The sequence below is a fragment of the Ixodes scapularis genome, unplaced genomic scaffold (genome assembly GCF_016920785.2).
Source record: "Ixodes scapularis isolate PalLabHiFi unplaced genomic scaffold, ASM1692078v2 PGA_scaffold1__304_contigs__length_218370807, whole genome shotgun sequence".
NCBI classification, from domain to species: Eukaryota; Metazoa; Arthropoda; class Arachnida; order Ixodida; family Ixodidae; genus Ixodes; species Ixodes scapularis.
In genome coordinates, this window is record NW_024609846.1 from 73692064 (window position 1) to 73709233 (window position 17170).

General features: G+C 49.5%; 1 pseudogene; it reads left to right on the forward strand.

The window, feature by feature from the left end:
- The first annotated feature begins 2861 nt into the window (after positions 1 to 2861).
- LOC120840189 lies at positions 2862 to 7717 on the forward strand (annotated as a pseudogene).
- Positions 7718 to 17170: the final 9453 nt, after the last annotated feature.

Genomic DNA, 17170 nt, shown 5'->3' on the forward strand with positions numbered 1-17170 from the left:
CTTGTACAGTGACTTGCAAAGTGACCTGTTCCTGAGCGGCTCCTTAGTGGCACACTTTCCGGTGACGCGTGGAGTTCGGCAGCGGTGCCCGCTGCCCCGTTCCTTTTCGCCCTCAGCTTGGAGCCTTTTCTAGTTGGACTCGACAGGCACCCCAGCATAAGTAGACTCGCTCTACCTGGGTCCGGTGAGCTTCGCGTCTCGTCGTATGCGGACGGCGTGACCATCTACCTGCTCGGCAAAGACAGCCTGGTGAAGGCCCTCCGGCTCTTCGCCGAGTACGCGTGCCTCTCCGGCGCGCGGTTGAACCCTGAAAAAAGCAAATCTCTCTTCATCGGGGCTCCGCCCACGTGCCCGCCATCGCTGCCACGAACCCAGTCCGTCGCCATCCTTGGCGTCTCTACGACGCCTCCGGCGTGGCTCTGGGGACCTGGGCCAACCTGCGACAAGAGATCACCGAGAAGGCCGCTGAGGGTGGCCTTTACGACTTCCCATGGCTGTGCGGCGGTACCTTGTCCAGTCGGTATTCTGCGGAAGGTTGTGGCATGTGGCCCGCATCCCTCCTACCGCGCCCCTTCATTCTCCAAGCGCGCTCGGCGCTGTTTGCCTTCTTTTGGAACAACCGCACGGAACTAGTGAGGCGCTCCCGCTTATGCCTCCCCTGCTGTGAAGGAGGGTGGAGCTTTCCGTGCATGGAGCTGGAAGCGCCCATACTGGCCCTGAAGACAACCCCGTCAATCCTTGACGACCACGATAACCCAGCACGGCCGCTCACGCTCTACTTCCTCGGGGCCAATAACCGTCTCTTGGGAGACTCTCTTCCGAGCCCTCTTCGGCCCCGCGCGGAGACGACCCCCGCAAATTTTCAAGTCTACCGCGGATCTCTTCGACAAGCTCAGCGTCTACATCTACGTGTCATGAGGGGAGATACTCAAGGCCCCTGCGTCTTGTCGAACGCCTAGTTGTGGCAGACCAACCCCCGCCGCCGCCTGGCGCGGTGCAGTCGTACCCGTGGCTGGCACTGACGTCGTCCGTGCTGCCGGACCACGTGCGCGACTTAGAATGGTTAAAGGGTTCGGCTGTCCTCCCAACAAAAGACAGGCTATTCCGTTGGGGCGTGGTACGAGCCGCGCAGTGCGTCAATTGTGGTGCAAATTGCAATAGAAACAAACGCGCACGTCGTGAGAGAGTGTGTACCGGCGAAGGACCTATGGCGCATAATACAGCGCTCGTTTCGCGGTCTCGGGGTGGACGTCTACTATGGCAATATGTGAGTGGGGGCTGTGGCGAAACCGTTGCGCTGTGACGGCCCAGCGACAACGACGCCGCGCGTTGTGGCCGCTGTTGTGGGACATCCGAAAAAAACTCACCGCCAACCTGGACGACCAGTGGTTCTCCCTTGGCGAACAAGAATTCCTCCGCCGGTGGTCGTGCCGCTACCTCTGTGTGGTGGGGGTCGCGTCATGATCAACGTTTTACTGTTTGATGGGCCTTAAACTCTAGTTGATGCTACAGATCAGTCCCCTGCGAGACTCTTGAATATGTTTGTTGCGTGCTGAGAGCGTCCTCTTTTGTGGAATAAATTTTAATGAACAGCTGAAGGAACACCGTCCCCCTGATCTCTTGAGTGCGGGCCGGGGCGCTTGGGAATATTGCAAATAGGTGCGCCGGGGGCACATTCGCCAAAAAGGGCGAAGGAGACACCACCCTCTTCGAGGAATGCTGCCTTGCCTTGTATCCGGGAAGCCGCCGCCATCCCGGTCCTCACGGCCTGCGTGTGCTAGGCGTAGATAGGGAGACAAGGGAACACGTGGTTCCCACACATGTAAAGTGAGTAATTGGGGTCTGTTCGAGTAGGGTTCGAACATATCCATGGTTGATAGCGCATGAAAGCATCCACCTTTGCCTCGATTCGAAGCGAAGATTTTGGCCTCAAACAACTATTTCCCAAAGTTGTGAAACGTCACTTTTTCGTCACTAATAACTTCCACAAACGACAATTTTGTTACAAGAAAGTTCAGTATATTCACACCCCGCCTAGGGACAATCTAGACATCATGAGAAAGTTTTCGCAGATCGTTTCCGTTGTCCCGCAACGCTCTCCGCAACCCGCTACGATTCCCGGAACTCTACAGTCACGGCCATCTGCGCGCAGGCGCAGTAGCGGCTTCTTCGTTTCGGAGTGCTTAGCGGAGGGAGAAATCCGGTTTACGAAAACTTCCTACTGACTGTAGCGCGGCGTAGGGATGTAGAGACACGCGGGCGCGACGTCATTAGTGCAGCCGCTCAGTCGGCTGACCCCAGGCTGTTGCTCGCGCGCGCTCCGGTGAAGCTCACCACGACTTCGTGTTTCATCCGCCGTATTCATAAACGTTCCCCCACTCGACTCCAAACTCGACTCGACTTGAGTGGAGTGTGGACGCGCGACTCCACTCGAAGTGCCATTCGTATTCACAGACGCGAATCGCCACTCACTCGAACTCGAGATTCCGTTCTCCACTCCAACAAGCTTGAGGACGTCTGGGAGCGAGAAATAGCCAAAAGTTTTATTCAAAACACCATTTTCACGTGAAAAATAAATATATTCGTTCGTGTTATCTAAAAATGTGTACCATACAAACATCGAATTAGTGAACTACGAAGTTTTATTAAGGCAGCGTAAAGATTAGACGTGTTTGAGCGACAAAACGGACAAAGTCGTTATCTTGTCTGGCAACAAGCGCATTCGCTAACTGCGTCTGGTCGTTCTCTCGTCGACAGTCGTCCATCTCACGGTTTGTCGATCCCGTCTCGGTCTTTCTTGATTTCGCCCCGTGCAGCCCTACTTCGTCGCCTCGCCGCCTCGCCGCCTCGCACGACGAATCATGGACGACCCCAACGGCAACGACTCGGAAATGGCCGATACCGAAGAGTGGGCAGGGGCTCGTTTTATTTATACTGCGGAGGAGAAGGCGCTCCTCCAAGCGCTCGTAACCAAGCATGCGCGAATTCTGGAAAGCAAAAAGACAAATAACTACTCGAAGGAGGCTAAACTTAAAGCTTGGGAGAAACTCAGCACCGAGTATAACAGCCAGCCAAACGTCCGCCCACGAAGCGCTAAGCAACTTAAGAAGCGTTGGGAGAACGAAAAATCCAGGTACAAAAAAACGAAGTCCGACGAAACGAGAGACATCCACGTCACGGGTAAGTCGACCATTTGTATATTTGGTAAACCGTTCCCGATGTGTAAAAAGTAAACATCGCAGAGAAGTCCTTTTCGGCCAGAACAATGCTATGTGCACGACGTCGTGCACCTTGTTGGGTCTCGTATAAAACGAATTGTTAAAACGAGTTGTTCAAAGCTGTATGTTGGGCTAGTTGGTATTGGTCTTGGGTTGCCAAAGGCATGGTAGCGCTTTTTTGGACGAGGACAAAAGAAGGAAAGACAAGACAGACACGAGCGCTCGTGTCTGTCTTGTCTTTCTTTCTTTTGTCCTCGTCCAAAAAAGCGCTACTATGCCTTTGGCAACCCAAGAGTTGTTCAAAGCTGTAGCGTAGCTTAGTCCGCTGCATACGCAGGCAGCAGATCCAGGTTCGATCCAAAGTGGGCCTACTACTTCTTTATTGTTTTTACATATTTTTTGTAGAACATTTGGCGTTATTGACATTTCTATTTCTACAATCGCCGCTGGAAAAAAAAAAAAAGGTCCTTGCATCATGCCGGAAGCCTATTCTAACAAAGTGCCCAGCTTTCAATTGCCCATAAGAAGGTTCCAGGTGGTTAAAAGTGGTCCTCCGCTGGGTTGTGCCAGATTCTCTCTTTGTTGGGTTCGCTCTAGTACCCCTAATAATTGTTTTTAACTCGCACGGAGGCATTTGGAAAATTCAGTGTGCACTTTGAATTGTTCGCCCCATACTTTGCTCACTCTCTCTCCAATGTGAGCTTCAAATTCTTTGGTTTCTGTCACAGGAGGTGGGCCACGAACAAGCCGGCCGATGAGCCCCTCACTCATCCTTGTGGGAGCGGCGGCAGACCACATGGAGACAGTGGTCACAAATCTCTGTGACAGCGACAGAACAAGAGACCGGCCAGTGCTGTCGCTGCCTCTGGCCGCTATGTTTGAGGCAATGGTGCGAGGCACTGAAGGCGATGACAGTCACGCCCGCTGGGACGACGTGCCAGGTAACTGGGGTCTTTTGGATTAGGACAAATTTGCACCAACATGTCGATGATGAGTACTGTGAGCCGTAACATGTCTACTTGTATTTGCGACTCGTATCATTTTAACAACAAACCTGGAAAAAAAAAGCGGGCACCCAAGCCGTGTTCTTTTATTGCTCGGCAACATCTACACTATTGTACATATCTTCGAAGTTTCAAAATTGAAAATGCGAGCAGTGGGTCGCGACGTAGCACTGTAAATTGAAACCAAAACTAGTGGTTAATAGACCTGTTGCAAAGCGTACAGCGCCACGACGGCAGAGAATTTTGGGAAGACTTGGTGCAGATCACGTGCCTTCTCGTTGCGCTTCCGCGACAGCGAGCGAGTTGCGGCAGCTGCCGCCAGCAGCAGTCGCAGCCATCCGCCAAACCGTCGTTGGCGGCGTACCGCATCTGTGGCAGTGTAAGCGCATCTCTACAGGTGAAGCTATTCACCTATTGAAATACTTCATTCATCGCAACTTACCATCACGTCTTGCAGTGTCACCGAATCCACTTATTTTGCACCGCAACCGTGGCACAGTTCGACTAGGCTCAACAAAGAGTTTGTGTAGCAATCGACGGAGCCGGTGCAAAGGAGAGGGATAAGAAAAGGGCAGCCTGACAAAAGATAGCCAATGAGATAACCTCTCGCATTTCTGTGCACCTGCTTGCGTATGCCACATGGTAGCAGGAGGAAGAACAATGGGAGGGGCGTACCTAGGACTCTCAATATTCGTCTCGTGGCACGCGCGGGCTTATGGGATTTTTGCAAAGGGTCTATTGGTATCGAGAAGACATTGCGGGGCACCTCTCCAATTTGAGCGCTTCTAGTTATGAAACTTTTTATGGAGATATTTTTTTTGCCGAGCATTCATCAGCGATTGTAGGTCTTTTTTCCCAAAATTCCTTCATGGAAATCTCGTGCTTGCGACGCATTGCACTAATCCATTTTACAGCTGCTATATATTTCATGGAAAAGTATGAAAGGTGACAACCACAAAAGTCTCGTCCCATTCACGAAAAATATCTAGCACAACAACAATGAGCCACATCGTAACACTTGCACTGCTGTTACGGGCAACAAAAACAAAAATGGAGGGACACAAATAAATCTCTTTGCATTCTGCTACTACAGAGCCTCCGCTGTTGTCAAGGTTGACAGTGTAAACACTGCTCATTTGAGGAGCAGTTTAAGCTGTTTAAAAATTATTTACTCATTTAGGGAAGTATAAAATATTAAGATTTTCTGCTAAAGATGTGTTTGGTTTAAATCCAAATGCTGATTTATTTGTTTTCCTGGAGATACAATCTGACAAGACAACCCATGTTGTAACATAATTTAAGGCAACAACCCAGGGACGGGAAAAAAAAACAACAGCACAACACACGAGTCTCAAACACAGCTGTGGGGGCTTGGAGACCCTATACACCAACTCATCTCTGTTACGTCACGACGCGGTGGTGGCGCATCGGACGCACTTCCGGTCTGGAGCTGTGGGCGGATGTCCCCATATGAGACGTGTATTCCTGCCTTGTTTTCAAAGAAACCAGGCAAAAACCTGCCTTCTTGTCAAAACGCCGCAACTGGGGCAGTGCCGAAAGGGGGGAGAAAAGTTTTAAGGTCAGTTCTCATTCGCTCGGTTCGTCCCACGACGTGGAAATATGCCGTGAAAAGGGAAAACCAGACGCCTTCGGACCACGATTGCTTGGGCGTGAAGCACTTTGGCTGAATTCACGGATACTTGTGGTCGTCAGATTTATTTGCTTTGTTCCAACATAAACGCCGGAAAACCGTCAAGTTGTACGGACCACTTGTGAACTACGTTCAGAGCGCATTCAAGTTCAAGCGGCCGCGTGGTCGTTCGAACTGTCGTCCGCTCTTTCAAACGTTTCTGCTTGTCTGCTCTTTTAGGCGACACCGGCCCGTAGATCAAATCTTGGCTCGGTACTTGCGATAAGAAGTAAGCACAGGCCTCAAAAAACTTAAGTTTTAAGGTTGGTAAGCAGACTCGATGTAAACAGTAGATGCAAGGAGATGTTGATCATTGTTACCAGTGGCCATCACCGACTTCTTATGCCTGATTCACTTGGTCCGTCCGATTCTGCTTGCGATTTTCAGTATCGACGTCGACCATCTGAGCTACGGTTCACGCTTTTGTAGTTCGAGTGACGTTGCGACTGAAATTTGCGAGCAAAATGTCATCATGCGAATCAGGCTTTAGCGTCCATTCTGCGGCGTCCACGCGGAATGAATCGCCGCATGTCACATTATTCATGCGAAGTTTTGTGGCGTAACGAGCCTCGGTAATTTCACTGAGGCTGCTGAAGTAGTCAGACATTGCCAGAAAGACGTCGAATCAACAATTAGAACGCGAAAAAGGGCAGGGGGACTCATACCGACGCGGACAACATCGCATTTTAATGGTTTGTTTATGGGCGACGGCGAGATTCTTGCCCACACTCCATCGCGCATGCGCGGCGCCGGTGGCGTCCGCGGGGGGCGCTCCGGTTTGTTTGTGAACATGAATACACACGAACCTCTGCGCAATAAATTTCAGCTGTGTTTGAGACTTGCGTGTTGTGCTGTCACTCTTTTCCCCAGTTTTGGGGTTTTCGCCTTAAACTTTTGTTAAACTTTCACCAGCTTGTTTGCGCCCCAACTTTTTGTTCACTGCTGCAAGTTAGCGACAAGCTTGCGCATATTTGCTCTTAACAAAGTGTCTGCCATAACAACCGTCTGAGTGTACACATGTTGTGGTGTCCCCTTTGAGGAAGGTTTACATAGTGCAGTTACTCTTGTTTGTTTCTCAGATAGGAATTTGATCGCATCAGCTGTCCGACATGGCAAAGTCTGTCGTTAACCAACTGAACAAAACATGCTATCGGGGCAAAAACGCACGTAGTCAAAGCACGACGTGAAAGTTGAAGCAGAGGGACACAAATTATATGATAATGCAACCGTAAACCATCCACAGTGCTAGAACTGGTGCAGAGCATAACCCATCGAAAACGCTTTGTAGTTTGCCAACGCTTAGCTTTGAACATTTCTGCGAAAGGCCCATGTGGCTGTTGGGCCTCTTCCCCTGTGTACCTGCTCTTCCCCTAGCACTCACAGTGCCAATGTGTTTTGCATGCCCAGATGCTCCTGAGCCGTCCGCCTCACCTCTCCAAGAGAGCAGCGTTGGAGCTGCGTATGCGACTCTGCCGGCAAGGGGCATTACCTGCCCCGTGCTGAGCTGCCAAGCGGGGCATCCAGAAAAGCTGGGAACCGCATCGCAGCATTAGAGCGGATCCTGGCTCCCGAAAAGGATGCCCGTGTCGACATCCTCGAGAGGGAAGATCGGCGAAAGGAGGCGCAACATTTAATGGAGATGCGCATACTCCGAAACAAGCTGTTTGAGCAGCGACGACGCGGACGGGCAGAGTTCCAGCTGCTCCAGCTGGAGAGAGAGATAAAGGTGGAGCAGCTGGCAGCCCTGCGCTGCAAGCAACAAGGGTGTGGGAATCATGATTAAATTTGGGTTCTTTCAGTTTAGTTGCATTCTGAGGATTTACTTATTTATTTTAATTATGTGCGTAACATTGTAGTGAAACGGTAGAACCAAATGTGTTTTGCATATTCGGAAGTTGAATGAAACAGCACACTAGAATTGAAGGAAAAAGCAGGTCTTTCGTTAGCTCTGTGCTGGCCACAAGTCTTTCCCAGAATATGTTTAAATGACCGAATACCCGGAATTTGATTTAAGAATCAATTTATCCGAGAGCTTACTACTGGATTCGTGTCCGAGTATTTGCACGAGTCAGTGACGGGTCAAGAACGGAGTACAAGCTGGAGAGGAGAAATAGGACGGAAGCTTTAAGTGGTGAGGAGGTTTCTCCTCTCCACCTCAAGCTTCTGTCTGCTTCCTCATCTCCAGCTTGTACACTATCCTTGACCTGTCATTGACTATAAACATGTGCTACTGGTTGAATATCCCAATTGGAAACACAGTCCGATGATCTGTGTGCGTTTCAGCGACCCGTTGATTGTGTCGACAGGGTCTGGAGGTGATGGTAGTACATGAGGACGCAGCCGCTTCCGGCGTCGGGGTACTGGTGGAGAGGGTAGAGCAGGTGGGCATGGCTCTTTTCGCAGCAGGGCCAGGTTGTGCAGCGCAGCACAGGCGGTGATGATGAGGGCTGACCGTTCCGCCTTGTACTGTAGCCGCATGTCCAGGCATGGGAAGTGTCGCTTGAACACTCCAAATGCCCGTTCGACCGAGTTCCTTGTTTTTGGGTGAGCTGCTTGGTACCTATATGGTGCAGCATTGGTAATGGAAGCAACGTTGCAAGATAAAGGTCTTCAGGTGTAAAAATCGCCACTGCTGCAACCATGAGTATGGTTCAGTAACTTGTACAGTGCGGCCCATCCATGCTAGCTGCATTTTCGGCATTTTCTATTGCTTACCAGAGGCTACTGTTCTGCATACAGTGGTTTTGGCTTGTGTTTTCTACATTACCGTCTTAATTCAAGTTCTTGGCCCTAGTCCAATTGTAGTGACAAAAAGCAACAATTGACACCGACTAACTGTGACGAGGAAGAACAACAAATGTTCTCAAGGAAAATAAAAATAGAACTAGAATGTTGTATGCTACATACTTTTGAAACAAAAATTTGTCCACAGGAAGTGAATAATGCCAGCTCTTTTTGCCATACAAAGGCCCAAAGCTCGTGAATCTAGCTGTGACAAAGATTTGCAGAAATAATAGTAACCAATAGGAACACTGTGGCTACAGCATCACTTCTTGTTAGCTGTTCTGAATTTCATGCCATTATTTCTTCCAACAAACTAGTACATACCTGCCCTTTGGGCTGTTGGCTACACCTGGGCTGCTCAGGGGCGTCAGAAGAAATGACATGCAGGCATAGCCTGCATCTCCGAGCAGCAGGCCAGGGATGCGCCGATTCTCGTACAGGACCCTTGCACGACTGTTATCGAATATCCTGCTGTCATGCACGGAGCCTGGCCATCTAGCAACAAGGTCAAAAAACTGCAGCTGGGGTCCTGTGATGGCCTGTGGATAGGAAGGAGCAGTACAGGGATGAGCAGGTTGCCATGATATGAACACAAGTGCTCAAGCTGATATTTCTACTATGATTAGTATATTTTTGACAAAGTGCATCTGCAAGCTTTGGAAATTAACTAGCATTTGAGTTCTCGCAGTTTTATGTGACGTAAGCTTCAATGTGGCTTAATTACTAGGTTTTTCACGCGGTATAATAGAAGAGAATTTGAGCACGGGATAAAATCTCCCTAATATTTTCTTCGAAAAGTATAATTCAAGGGGAAAATACTATGAAGCATGAGCGTTTGCTATAAAATAACAAAAGCCATCTCGGCACCCAATCAAATGTATGTTTCCAAACACACAATACATAATTCTTGGTTTTGAACCCTCTCTAGCTGGCCCACCACCACTCTGCACTGTCGCAGAGTGCAGATCTCTTCACAAGTTCTAGTATATATCAGTCACGATATCGCCGAGCTTTCACGTGCGACGCCGCGTCTTGGCGTGCCGTTGTTTTCAACTTTTTCGCTGTTGCTAACAGCACAAACAGAAGGGAACTTACCTGCACGTTGAGGGAGAAGAACCCCTTCCTGTTCCTGAAGACTTCCCCATTGGGACCGCCAGGTCCCTTTATTTTGACGTGGGTGCAGTCGATGCACCCAGTCACACTGGGGAACTTCCCGATGTCGTAGAAATCCCGCATGACCTCGTCGCAGTCGCCCTCCGGGAAATCCACGAGGCGGGGAAAGAGAGTCTCGGCGAGGACCCGGGAGACGCGCTCGATTACGCGGCACACCGTCGGCTGCGACACGTTTACGAGGTCGCCCGTGACTACATAAAAAGTCCCGGCGCCATAAAATCTTAGCGCTACGAGGAGCTGGAGCATCGGGGACAGTGGCAGGCCGCGACTGCTCTCGTTTGCTTCCAGCGGCAGGCACTGCAGGAGGCTTACAACTGTCGATTTTGTAAAACGATAGCGCACCAGGAATTCCCAATCGTTGAAATGCTCCAGCGGATTGAGCCGGTCCCGGCAACGTCGTCTCCGCACATCGACGTCCTGGTCGGGGTCTCGGTCGTCGTGAAGAACTTCGTCCGTTCTTAACACGAAGTCGACGAAGTCGGCGAACGATGCGTCGGCCGCCATGACACTGAACGCACTCGAGTGACTCGAGTGGCCGTTCAAGGTAGCTCCGGCGCAGACTCGAGATCTCGAGTAAATTTTGGAGTTTCGAGTGGAGATTTTGGAGTCGAGTGGAGTTTCGAGTGGAGATTTGTTTATGAATCGCAAAACCACCCTCAAGTCGAGTTTCGAGCCGAGTTTCGAGTCGAGTAGCGTTTAAGAATACGGCGCATAATCTCGCTGGAATTTGAGCACCGAGAGTGTTTGGATGATTGACATCTCGTCTCCGTGACGCCATCGGCGCGAAACTCCAATCAGCACGCTCTGCGAACTTCAGCCCCAACTTGTGTTTGACGAGTCTAGCGACCCAGGAATCCATTTCCGTTTTACTGCCTCCAGTTTTGCCCCCCGCCCCCCCAAAAAAGTATGAAAACTTACGTGTGCTTTCCTCCCCGACTAGACCGGATTCGGCCACCAACATGTGAAATCTGTTGGCCGTGACGTAATGTATGCCTTTCTACCGGAAACGGAAATTCTCTTAGCCGAGCGAGGAAGCCGCGTTGGACACGCCCACTGCGTCACGCGGACGTATGCGCTCGTCAACGATCAATGCGTCGACAAATGTTTGAATTCGCGCGTTCGTGGCTAATGTGTGCCGTGACGGCAGCTATCATCGCTTGCGAATAACAAGTTTCATGGTGTGCTTAAGAAGGACGGTGGAAGCTTGGAGTCATCGTACCGGTGCCAAAGCACTTCACGACCGCGTGATTTCTCCTTTCGCTAAAGGGAGGAAGAAGTTGAAATATAATTTCATGGTACCTTTAATGCGTCTGCAAAGCATGGAAGATAACAACCCACTGTTTTGTAAAGAATGTTGCAAGTTTTCTAATGCTGACATTAACACAAAGTCCAGTCTGTCTGACGTGGCTTCTGCCCCATGTCACTGATCCAGTGCATAACACCCGCAGTATACAAGGCACGATTGGTTACGCGCGCTGTTTTTGAAACGTAGCTGAAGTAAAGTATTTGCTTTCGTGCTCTTGAAACAGTTGCGAGTTAGTACTTATGCGTGCCTGTGTGCTCCTTTTCTGTGTCTTTGTTCTTGTGCGAGATCCAAGCAGGAGAATCCGCGAGACGCTGTCATGCCAACAATTACCGCGGTCCTACAGGCTTGAAAACCGGGCCACAATCAGAAGGTGATCTATTAAACAGGGCGAGGTCATCGCTTATACTTCGGGATTTAAGCGAAAGGCAAAGCGAGAACCCGCTGCATCATTCATTTTTGATGAACGTGCATAAAAGTGCAGCGACTATTATGATTTTGTTCTGAAGCGAGCAATTCAGGGCGCCGCAATGTTGTTTTCTGAACCCCTCTCCCCCCCCTCCCGCCACCCCCCCCCCCCCCCCCCCCCCCGAAAAAAAAAAAAAAAAGGTTTGTCATGTTAAACGTGATTTACGGATAACGAATCCTCAGGGTTCCGTCATCAAGCTTTACGTTCCCCGCGGTGACGATATTTAAACGTAGCTCATTGAACGGACACGCTCGAGCACTGCGTGAGCAGTCGATTTTGGCTTTCGATAATTATTGCCTTAATGCCTCAACATGCATTCCGGTAGTAACTTGTGCCCAATTGCTACGATGACGGGAACAGCCGAACCATAAGGGCGGGGTCACACTGGTTATAGATCATTGCAAGCATGGCGCCTCACTGGTGCCTCATGCGTGCAAGTATGTCATGTGCAGCGTGCGCGTGGACGTATCATTGGCAAGCTTGTAAATGCACGCACTTGCCAGCAATAGCAGAGACATGGCGGCGGGCAGATGCCCTGCTATATATACATCATACAAAAATCTTTCTGCATACAGATTCGAACGCGATTCACCGCAATATCCGCGCTTCGAATGCCGCATGGCAATGAGTTCAAAGAGAAAACTTGGTACGCGGCATTCAAACTACGGATACTGCACTCTAAGAAAAAAATGGAGGGAAGAGGTAGCAATGGCGCGTTTTCTTCCCTTCTACTGACGCGCCCTCGAGTGGGCACAAGAAGAAGGGAGGAACGAGACGTTTTTCTCCTTCTCCAGGCAAACGCCTCCCGGTCCACCACTCGGTTCGGTGAGTAATGGACCGGGGCGGGGCGTCATCGGTAAGAATCCGTTGCTTCTCTACTGTCCCTTGTCGCAACCTTGAGGAGGTTGCAGAGCACTCAATGAACCCTCCGGAGAAGTTGAAGCAGTCGTCCTGCTCTGGAGCAGGAAGCTTCGGATCAATGTCAAGTTCCGTGGGTGGCGTTCTCTGGGGTCCCAGAGTTCCTCGATCTGGCCCATGGCAATACCTTTGGTAACGCGCTACAGCTCTTGTCGGAAGCTTGTAACGAGCTCTGTTACACGTCATTCTTGAAGAGTTGTTACACCCCTTGCGACTCCGATTTCCCTTTCAAGAAGCAGCTGGACGCTGTCCTCGAGCAGAACTTCGACGCAGCAAGCTTAATCGGGCTCGACGGGTACCAAAACCCTCGACCGGGACGGCGGGTTCAGATGATCGGTGAGGACTCGATCAGCGGCTGCCTTTACGGTAGGTCCTTCCGGTGTCTGGGCAGGTCGTCGGAGTTTTAACCTGTTCTCTCCTAGGTCGATGACTGCATCGTACTCGCACAAGAGGTCCATTCCGAGAACATCCCGTGCTCAGTCCTGAAGAACGACGAACTTCACCGGACAGCTTTCGCCATGAATCGCGAACGGCGCACCTTCCAACGGTTGTAATAAGGTGTCCTTCGGTAGTGAGTATCTGCGGGTCATCCCAGGGTGTAATGACTTTCCGTAGGCGTCGAGAGAGTCTCTCACTCAAAACGGAGTAGTCCGCTCCGGTATCCGCGAGTGTCGAAGCGTCGTGGCCGTCGACGACAACGCGAGGTTGCTGGGCACTTTTGCAGAAGCGTCGTTTCGGTAAGTGGCGTCGCAGGAGTGGGAGCCAAGCGCGCTGCCGACTTGGCTAGTTGTGCAGGAGCCAATATTTGCAGCGACACTTGAGGTGACCGTACACTTTTTTTTGAGAACTGACTCTTCACCTGCTGGAGGCATGCCTGCTTTGGAAACCTGCAAACGGTGAGCTGGTGCTCACCGTTTGTGCTCAACTTGACGGTTTCTAATGCAATTTGCTTGTTGCTTTATACATGCCTTGCACCTACGTCACATGATGACGTCGAACACCGGTATCTACCATGCTGGTGGTTGACTCGATGGCCCTTCGCAGCGAGAGCAATGGTAAACTGCGCCGCGCTCGGCTGTAGCGATTACCCCGTATCCCGACGATCGTCCGATCGTTTCGTCGGCATGCCCCGCGAGACAGAGTAGCCGTCAAGTTAAAAGTACGAGCGGCAGGAAAGGGATGCGGCCGCGGATTATCGAGTTTGCGGGACGCATTTCATAGCGGCGAACGACGGCACTTTTCTACTGTTGTTTACGTTTGCGCGCGCTTTTGCATCGGCTTTTGCTCGTTCGTGGTGCATATGGCCTTTGGCCTTCGTTACATAACGCCGTTACCACGCTTCGAGCGCACCTTCGGGGCCCCCGACCGAATCCGGGCGAGTGTCGCGCTGCGAGGCCGACCAGACGAATCGGTCGGCGGCGGACCCCGTGTGCAAGCTCGCCGAGACGCCGCCGCCGGGTCATCGGTTTGTGCCGTCCGCGAGACGGTAACCTTTGCAAGGAGCCAAAGTAGGCAGACGAGCTGGCTAGGAAACATCATAATATAAACCCTGAGACAATGAGAGTTGTCTTGTCCGTTATTTGATTTATCTTTGTATCAGGGTTTAGCGTATGACGGTAACATTGCGTTGTTTACCAGTATTTCGCAAAATCGGAGCAATTTTTCTACAAGCTACTCATAGAGCCGCTCGTCAAATTATGAAGCGGGCAATTAAGCTTTTTTTTCTTTTTTTGGCGACACGGCAGCACTCCGCGTCTAAACTTCGTCGGCGGCATTTCGAAACTTTCTGCTCGTAGCGCAATCGCACCAATGCCGAAAAAGTCCGCACGTACTGGATAAACGTCATAATTGTAAGCTCGGCACGTTTTTATAAGTTCACTGTACCTTTGTTGAAAATGTGGTGTATGTTAGCGCATGTCCGGGCCGTTAGCGGCATCCTATGCCTTGGTAAGCGCATCCGCGCGGTGTGAAGTCAACCACCAGTATGGTGCGGGGCCCCGTCCTTCCCTAGCGTGACGTCACTTGCAAGGCATGTATACAAGAAAAGCTGTCTATACTCGATTTCACCTCAAGAACCGCAGTAAAAAAAGTTTAGGCTCCTCGCGGAGCATCACTAATTTCCCCTTTATGTGGATAGTTAAAGTATATGTAGGTTAAATTTAGATTAGATATATGCTATCTCATCATGGCGTACACGTTTTAAACGCCACAATCATCGCTTCTTCCTCCGACAGCCAAATTTTGTAAGAGCGGCTTCGCGCGGCTTATCAATAATGAGCATGAACTTCTTTTTTTCTTGAGGTGACATAGAGTATGGGTGTCAATATGATCTTACTTCCAATAGACATTTTTTTTTTCTGAATTACTTGTAGACACCGAACAACATTCAAACTAAAGAGTCATTTGCCCAACTGCAACCGTGGGCTGGTGAAAGGCTGAGAAAAAAATAATTTCACATCTGCAAAACTATTGTACGACTTGCAGAAAAGCAATATGATAACCGAAAGGAAATTAGACGTAACTGTGTCGAGACCTCTGACCACAAGCGTCCTGCAAGACTCGTCCAAGGACTGCATGTTTTACGCTGTACTTGCGAAATTTAAGGTGTTAAAATGTCGTTGCAAAATTAGTTTCTAGAATCCTCAGCTTAACGCCAAGAAAGTGTATTTCTGTGTCAAAGTAGGTATATGTAAATTTAGTATGCGGTTTAAAACTGTTCATGACATTAATGAGCTTCAAAAGTTTGTCCTCTTTATTATTCCAGATAATACACATATCGTGAAGAAAACGTTAATAAAAAGTGGTTTCTGTGTGTGGGGGGATGGGGAGGGGGAGTGCAAACCGAGCTAGAGGGAGCGATAGCGCGTCTTACCATAGTTGACGTTCTGCGACAGGCGACGGGGCGACGGCGATGGGGAGAGTGATAGCGCCGCAGTGATGAAGCGGCGCGTGCCCCGCGATCACGTGAGTTTTTACGCCGCTGAATTTCGCCAGAAAGGTGCACTAGCAGCTGCATATGGGAAAAACGTCTAATTCGACTCTTTTTTTTTTAGAACGTTATAAAGTAATGTACTTGTATACATAATATGTTTTTCGAAATTTGGCTAATTCAGTAACTTAGGATAACGGCTAGAGAGGTGGCGATTATAACCTTTCTGTTAAACTTGTCAATTAAACTGTGAATTACTCAAAATTATAGGGAAGGTTATTAATGTTCCCAAATAGGCCCTTAGGCAGAGAACAATAGGACATTACCTATTTTTCATTGTGATGCATATTTTTTGCAAAAACAATTTGGCCAGTGTTCAGAGAAACATGCTGTTCGTATTTCAGTACAAAATATTCAAGTATTTTCAGTGCATATTTATTTTCAATGCTTGTATTTTTGATATTACCATTACCCGAGCGTTACTCAGCCTTGTTTTAACCCCAGCGCGCGCTTACGATTATCATAAGAAGCGCCTGATAGCCAATCCATAAAGAAACGCAGAGAACGTGAGGGTGTAGAAGAGTGTGGCCACGCCTATCGCTGTACCCGTTGCAGCGTTGCTTGAACCTTGCAGAGGTGAACGGCATGCGATGAACTCACAAGAAATGAACACAATAAGGTTCATCCAGTTAACCTTTTGGGAAGTTTTCTTCCATTCTTAGTAAATCTGCCAACTATTGCTTCGCTTCAGCCTGATATTTTTTTTTGTAAAATGATAAAACAATAGGAAATGAAAGGCACGTGGTGAAAGGCGAACTTTCTGCACGTGGCGGCAGTTCCCTCGTTCACCTGGAAGGGCAAGAAGAAGCAAAATCTTGCCAATCACAGTGGTAGTAATCAAGTAAGAAACTGCCTCTTAGTCGCACCAATAAGCTACGCCTATAGAGTATCGGCACTTCATCTTCGACTGTCCTGTGGGTGCCGCCATTTTGGTGCTGGGCGCATAGGTGGCGCAATTCGCAACGTGTACCTATATATTCGAAAATGCGGCTTCCCCAGTTTTTTAACGCACGGAGCAAGGAAGCTCAGGCGGTACCATGGTGCCCCGTCGCGGACTCTTTTAAGATTTCTGGAAGAGGGAAAACCACTTCCCCTGACTTCAGATAAAGCTGCTGATAATTGACCACTATTATTTTGAGCACCAAAATGGTGGAAGAGTGGATGCCACGAAGCATCTCATTGAGTGGCTATTGTACGAACAAATACCATAGCAGCATGAAAATACTTTCTTTTTCTGCAAACGGCAGTGTGGCGTCCTGAAGGTGTTTTGTTGCATATCATGCTTTTGGTGTTACATGCTGTAAGAGCTTACGTCCCCCTAGGCCCGCTTAGTTTAGGGTTGGACGTGAATTTTGTCTTTACTTTCGCGGGGGGGGGGGGGGGGGATAGAATATGCATAATTTTATAAGAGGGGTGCAGAAAAGAATTAGAGCGGGCGTGGCCAAGTAAGAAAATTTCATAATTTTTTGGACACGAACAACGCTGCCAAATTTTGGACGAAGTCAAATTCAAGTAAGGCACATAAACCAAGGAGTGACCAGAAAACGAAACAGACCAGAAAGCTTCGCGTTTATTTTGTTTCCTCTAAAGGTTAAATATCCGCCTTGAACTATTCTCATTTT